This window comes from Miniopterus natalensis, chromosome 20 (assembly GCF_054644295.1).
Source record: "Miniopterus natalensis isolate mMinNat1 chromosome 20, mMinNat1.hap1, whole genome shotgun sequence".
Classification (NCBI taxonomy): Eukaryota; Metazoa; Chordata; class Mammalia; order Chiroptera; family Miniopteridae; genus Miniopterus; species Miniopterus natalensis.
The window spans coordinates 19,649,333-19,655,380 of record NC_142100.1 but is presented as its reverse complement, the minus strand read 5'-3'; positions in this window follow the sequence as shown (position 1 = coordinate 19,655,380).

Below are 6,048 nucleotides of genomic sequence, written 5' to 3'. Positions count from 1 at the left end.
CTCCCTCTCCCTTCCTCTCTCTGAAATCAATTTGTAAAAAAACACTAGCCCGGTTGAGTATGGCTCAGCAGTTGAGCATCGACCTAGGATCCAGGCGATTGGGGTTTGATTCCCGGTCATGGCACATGCCCGGGCTGCGGGCTCAATCCCCAGTCGGGGGCATGCAGGAGGCGGCCGATCAATGACTCTCTCATCATTGATGTTTCTCTCTCTCTCTCTCCCTCTCCTTTCCTCTCTCTGAAATCAATAAAGATATATTTAAAAATAAAAATAATAAAAAAAAAAAACATTAAAAAAGAGTTTACATCTGGTTAGGGACACGAGAGGAGAAATGACAGCAAGAACCATAGTAACAGCAGCAGCTGATGGGAACTGAGCATTTACTGTGTCAGGCACTAAACGCTTGACAATCCTTATTCTGACCCTCTGACGTAAGTACTATTATAATGCCCATTCTACAGATGAGGAAACTGAGGACGGAGAGATTATAAAACATGTCCAAGACCTGCCAAAAGGCAGAACCAGGATATGAACCTAGATAGTCTGGCCCCAGACCCTGCTAGCCTGACTGTCACTTTCTCACTAAACGTTAGTCACCGAAACTTACAATGTAATTCCTAAACAAGCGATGAGGAGTCCAGTCAGAAAGAGAATTTCTTGTTACAGAAGAGTAGTCAAAAGAAGGACAAACTTGGAGGGTCCCTCCCCCAGGCTGGGCTTTGGACCTCCGTGGAGAAGGTGTGGTTGCAAGCCCTTGGGTGGCATAGGATCTCGCTGGGCTCCCAGGGCCAGAGATGGATCTAGGACCTAAATGTACATGCGAAATCTATAAAGCTATTAGGAGAAAACAGGGCAAAACATGTTTGCATCCAGAGGAAGGCAAAGTTTTCTTAGAACACAGGCAGAAACTATATGAGAAAAAAGAAAGTGGACTTCATCAAACAGGTAACTTCTCATCAGAAGACACTGTTAAAAAAAACAACAGCAAATAGACAAGCCACAGACTGGCAGAAAATATTCACAAAATGTATACCTGCAAAGGATTTGCATCCCGAATAAAAGACTCCTACGGCTCAATAATAGTCAAACTCAATAAAACGTGGGCCGAAAAAACCTTAAAGGACATTTCACAAAGATAGAAAATGGTCAAGAAGCGCAGAGCAGAGTGCTCAACATCGTTCGTTGTCAGGAAAATGCGAATGAAAACCGCAACGCGATGCCTCTAGAATAGTTCAGATAAAAGACACCGACTGCGTGGAATATGGGCGAGCACGCGGGGCAGGTGAAACGCTCGGCCGCTGCCGGTGGGACGCGGAGGCAGAGAGTCACTTTGGGGAAGGCCTGGCAGTTTCTAATGAAGTTAAACCGTGCCTTCCCCTTTGATCCAGCAATTCCATTTCTAAGTATTTACACAAGACAAATGTAAACACATGCCCACAAAAAGACTTGAACATGAAGGTTTACATCCACTTTATTCATAACGGCCCCAAACTGGAAACAATCCAAATTTCCATCCCCGGGAGAATGGATGCGGGCCATCTATACAATCGAATGGGTACAGCGATGACAGAGAAATGGCTGGTACGCGCAGTGACACGGTGACTCTCACAGACGTTAGGCGGCGTGAAAGGACTCCGGCACAAAAGAACTGCACGCCGTATGGCTGCACTTGTATAAAAGTCTAGGACAAGCAAAACGAATCTACAGTGAAAATCAGAACAATCGTTGCCTGGTTAGAGGGGATTGTCTGGCAAAGGGCATTTTCTGCAGTGATGGAAACGTTCACTAACTCGAGAGGGCTGTGAGTTACACGGTGTATCTGTTTGTCAAGATGCGTGTTCAGGCGGTGTGCATTTTGAGATATGTAAATTTTATTTTTAAAAGCACCATAAAAAGAACCAAGTGGGGAGGGGGTGGAGAGTGGTGGAGGTATAAAGGAAAACGGAACAGCAGGTTGATTGTCCGAGCTGGGTGTGGGAGGGATTTATTAGACTCTTCTGTTTACTTTGTATATCATTGAAATTTCCCATAATAAAAGTTTTTTTTAAAAAAACCCAGAACGGCCACCAGGTGTCTCCCTACACTAGCCGAATGGAACTACAATAAACAATCACCTACTCTCTAGGGTTGAAAGTGCATTTAGATCAAACAGTATCTTAGTGATTCCAAATATTCTCACTTTTAAAGTTTTATTTTGTGTGTTTTTATAAGAGACGCAACATAGTGATTAAGCACAAGAACTTTGGAACATGAGCCTGCCTGGGTTCAAACCCCATTCCCGTCTGTCTCTTGCTGGCAGTACAGCCTTGGGAAAGTCTCCTGATCTGTCCAAGTCCCCGTCTCAGTTCTGTGTCTGCAAAACCGAATCAGTTGGTTTGAACGGAACCACGGAAAGCACTTGGAACAGCGCCAGACACCACGTCAGCCCTGGAAGCACTTGCTTCTGTCCTCAGTCATATTAATTATAGGATTATTAGAAACAAGAATATAATAAAGCAAAAAGTCTGTTGGTTAGTAGTCAACAAGTCACTGTTGGGGGCAGGCTCGAGTCTGAAATAATATCTAGAGCTGCACCCACAAATATTGCTACAGTCAGATCTCGGCAGGCGGGAGGTGCGGAGATGAACAAAGCTGAGGTTCAAAGCGGGCAGGGAGCTGCCTCCCCACCTACACCCCCTTTCCAAGGGAATCTGCCCCCTCCTCACTTCTGCTGAGGGGGTAGGTGGACCAGGGCGTGGCCCTCCCCGGCCTCAGCTGGGATGGGGAACGGACCTAAACTGGGTGAGACAGACCCTGGCCCAGGAATCTGGATCAGGGAGTCTACGAGGCTTAATCCTGTCATGGAGGAGTGAATTTCAAGGTCATGGAATCAGTGCTGCCGGCCATACTGGCCCAGACAGGGGCAAAGGCCTCGACTGGTAGTCCTAGAGAGCACGGGACAAAGACACAGACGGACATGGACTGGCTGATAACTTTGTGGTTCCCATGCGATCTGGCCATGCCTATTGCACATAAAGGCGGCTGGGGGAGGCGAGGCTTCAAAACCAGCAAGGATTCCAGGCAGCCCCTTGCACGCAAGCCCTGCTTCTGTCCACCTCTCTCATTCACGGGCGAGAAATGCTTATCTGGTTTTTTCTTAGCACAATACTTCAATATCATTATTCCCATGGGGAAAAGCAGGCCTGTGGTCCTCCATGAGGACCAAAGGGACTTTTCCCAGGGAACAAACACATCTACCCTCTACCCCATGAAGGCAGGTGACCGAGAATTTAGAAAACTACACCTTCCCGAAAACTTCAGCCTGTGAACATCAGCAAATCACAGCTATTCTTGTCTCCAGGCCCCTAACATTATTAGTAAGGAAAGGGGGGGGGGGGGGGAGAGAAAGAGAGAGAGAGAGAGGGAGAGATCTTTGCTATGGTGGTTGTCCAATTGGCAACAAAACTGCATTGAACCCTGACGCTGACATCTCCACACTGATTCTAGAAGCACAGAAATTGCATATCTACCCCAAAAACTCAAAAACATGTATTTGCAAAGATATATACACCCCTAGGTTCACTGCAGCCTTATTTACGGTGGCCAAGACACGGAGACAACCAAAGTGCCCTGCGATAGAGGACTGGCTAAAGAAGAAGCGGGACACGGACACAAGGGAACGCCACTCAGCCTTACGAACAGACGAAATAGTGCCATTTGCAGCAACGCGGATGGGCCTTGAGAATATTGTGCTAAGTGACACGAGTCAGGCAGAAAAAGCTAAGAACCGTATGATTTCACTCACATGTGGGATATAAATGAAACTCGTGGACACAAACAGCAGGGTGGCGGTTGCCAGAGGGAAAGGGGTGGGTGGGGGGTGAAGGGGGCCTAATATATGGTGACAGAAGACGATTTGATTTGGGCTGGTGGGCACACAGTGCAATATACAGGTCATGTATCATAGAAATGTGCACCCGAAACCTATATGATCCTATTAACCAATGTCACCCCAATAAATTTAATAAAAAAGCAGCAGCCCAGAAACACCCATACTGATTAGAGCCGGCACCCAAATCCAAGGGTCTGTCTTTAGGGAGCCACTGAGCAGCCACTTAAACCCCAGCAGTTTCCCCAATAAAACTCACTGGGAAACAACAAGGTGGCATTTGAAACTCTCTGCAGTCTCATTTATCCACATACATCCAGATCGGGGGGAAAAAATAAATAAACTTTAGCCAAGAGAAAGCGCCCACCATCCGTTCCGGGGGACCCCTTGACTGTTTCCAAGAAGCAGGCTCGGGGAGGCCTGTAAGGCCTGACCCTCGGGCCGCTGGAACAGGCCGGAGGCCGGCGGGAGCCGCTTCGCTTTCCCAAATCAAAAGGGGGCAAAGTGAGTGAGAAAATCCCCCCAGCTCAGACATCCCTTTAAAGCCCGCAACTTGAAACGCTCGCCGTGTCTCATGGCTGCCTTTGGGATGGGAACAGTGGCGGGGAAGCCATTGAAACGCGGGCCGCACAAAGGCCTTTGGGCCACAATCCCGGTGCTCGTGAAGGACAACATTTTTGTGCCCGAAATAAAACATTTTCATGCGGTACAATCCATTACACATATAGTCCTCCATTTCCTTTCAGTAATTATTCATTAGAAAACATTTAACGTCACTGTGGATTTCACACTGGGCAGTCTGGACACAAAGAACAAGGGATGGCCCATTTAGAGGGGGCCGGGGCCCTCTTGGCTAATCTGAGAAACTCCACGGAGGTGGGGCCCGCGGCACACAACAGGCCGGCTAGATTGTGCGGTTAACGGTCAAAGCCCCCCTGCCTACCCTGACACTCATTTAAAGATGACAGGGAACAAAAGAGATTTGTTCTGTGCGGCCTCTCTCCCGACGCGGCCTCCATGGGCCCCGCGCATGAAACCGCCCGAGGATTTCATTCCACCTGCCAGCTCCCTCCCGCCTCCGGGGCTCTCGCCCCTGCTCCCTGGCTCCTTCCCACTTTAACACAAAGAGACAGGTAAAGAATATCGTGAAAAGCGCTCCATTCAGCGTGTCAGCTTCCATAATACAATTGCCTGTCAGGTTCCCTAGGAGCCCCGAGGCGCTCCAGCGTCTGGGTCCAGGCCAGAAACGCGGCCCGCAGTTGGGTGAGCTCCTCGGGGCAGCTCCCGCCCTCCGGGAGCCAAAGGCCATCCCCGGGCACCAGGGCAGGGCCACCGAAAACCACCCCGAGCAGCAACAGTGTGAAACCTTTGCTACATGGGCGAGACCACGTGCTGACCCCCAGTGGGCCGTCCGAGCATTCCTCTACGGCCTACACTTGAACATGGAGCTAAAAACCTCAGACCCAAGGCCCTAGAAGCCTATTAGCAGGAAGGGTTGGGGAACAGCTATGGTACAGCCATTTTTGAAGACATTCTCAACACGGTAAAATAGTTGACCACCAGGGGATCCTTCCCTAAAGGGGTAAGGAAAAGCCCTGACTAGTGTTGCTCAGTGCTTAGAGCATCGACCGCGCACCGAAGGGTCGTGGGTTCGATTCCCAGTCCTGGCCAGGGCTCGTGCAGGAGGCAAGCAGTTGATGTGTCTCTCACATCAATGTTTCTCTCTCTCTCTCTCTCTCCCCCCCCTTCTTTCACTCTCTCTAAAAAAGCAATGAAAATATCCTCAGGTGAGGATTTTAAAAAATTAAAATAAAGCGGTAGGTGGAAAAAACATTCTTGAAAGTCTGGCCAGGTTAACTGATGTAGCCGATCATGCTGGAATACGTCCAGGCCTAAACGCTCCCAGCGTGGTTTCTACTTTGCACACTGCTTGAGGCCGAGTGCACACCGCCCGGACGCTCCCAGAACACCCTGGTAAGGACCCAGTGGGCGCAAACAGGGCTTGGCTCGCACAGATGCTCAAAAATGGCTCCTGAGTCACTGACTGCTATTCCTACGAGAGCAATCGCTGTTTGCAGGCTACACTTGCTCCTGATGATCCCCGTGGCGTGTCACAGAGTCAAACAGCAAGAACGTGCAGGGTAAGATCAGTGGGTCCTTAGGGAGAAAGCGGAATTCAC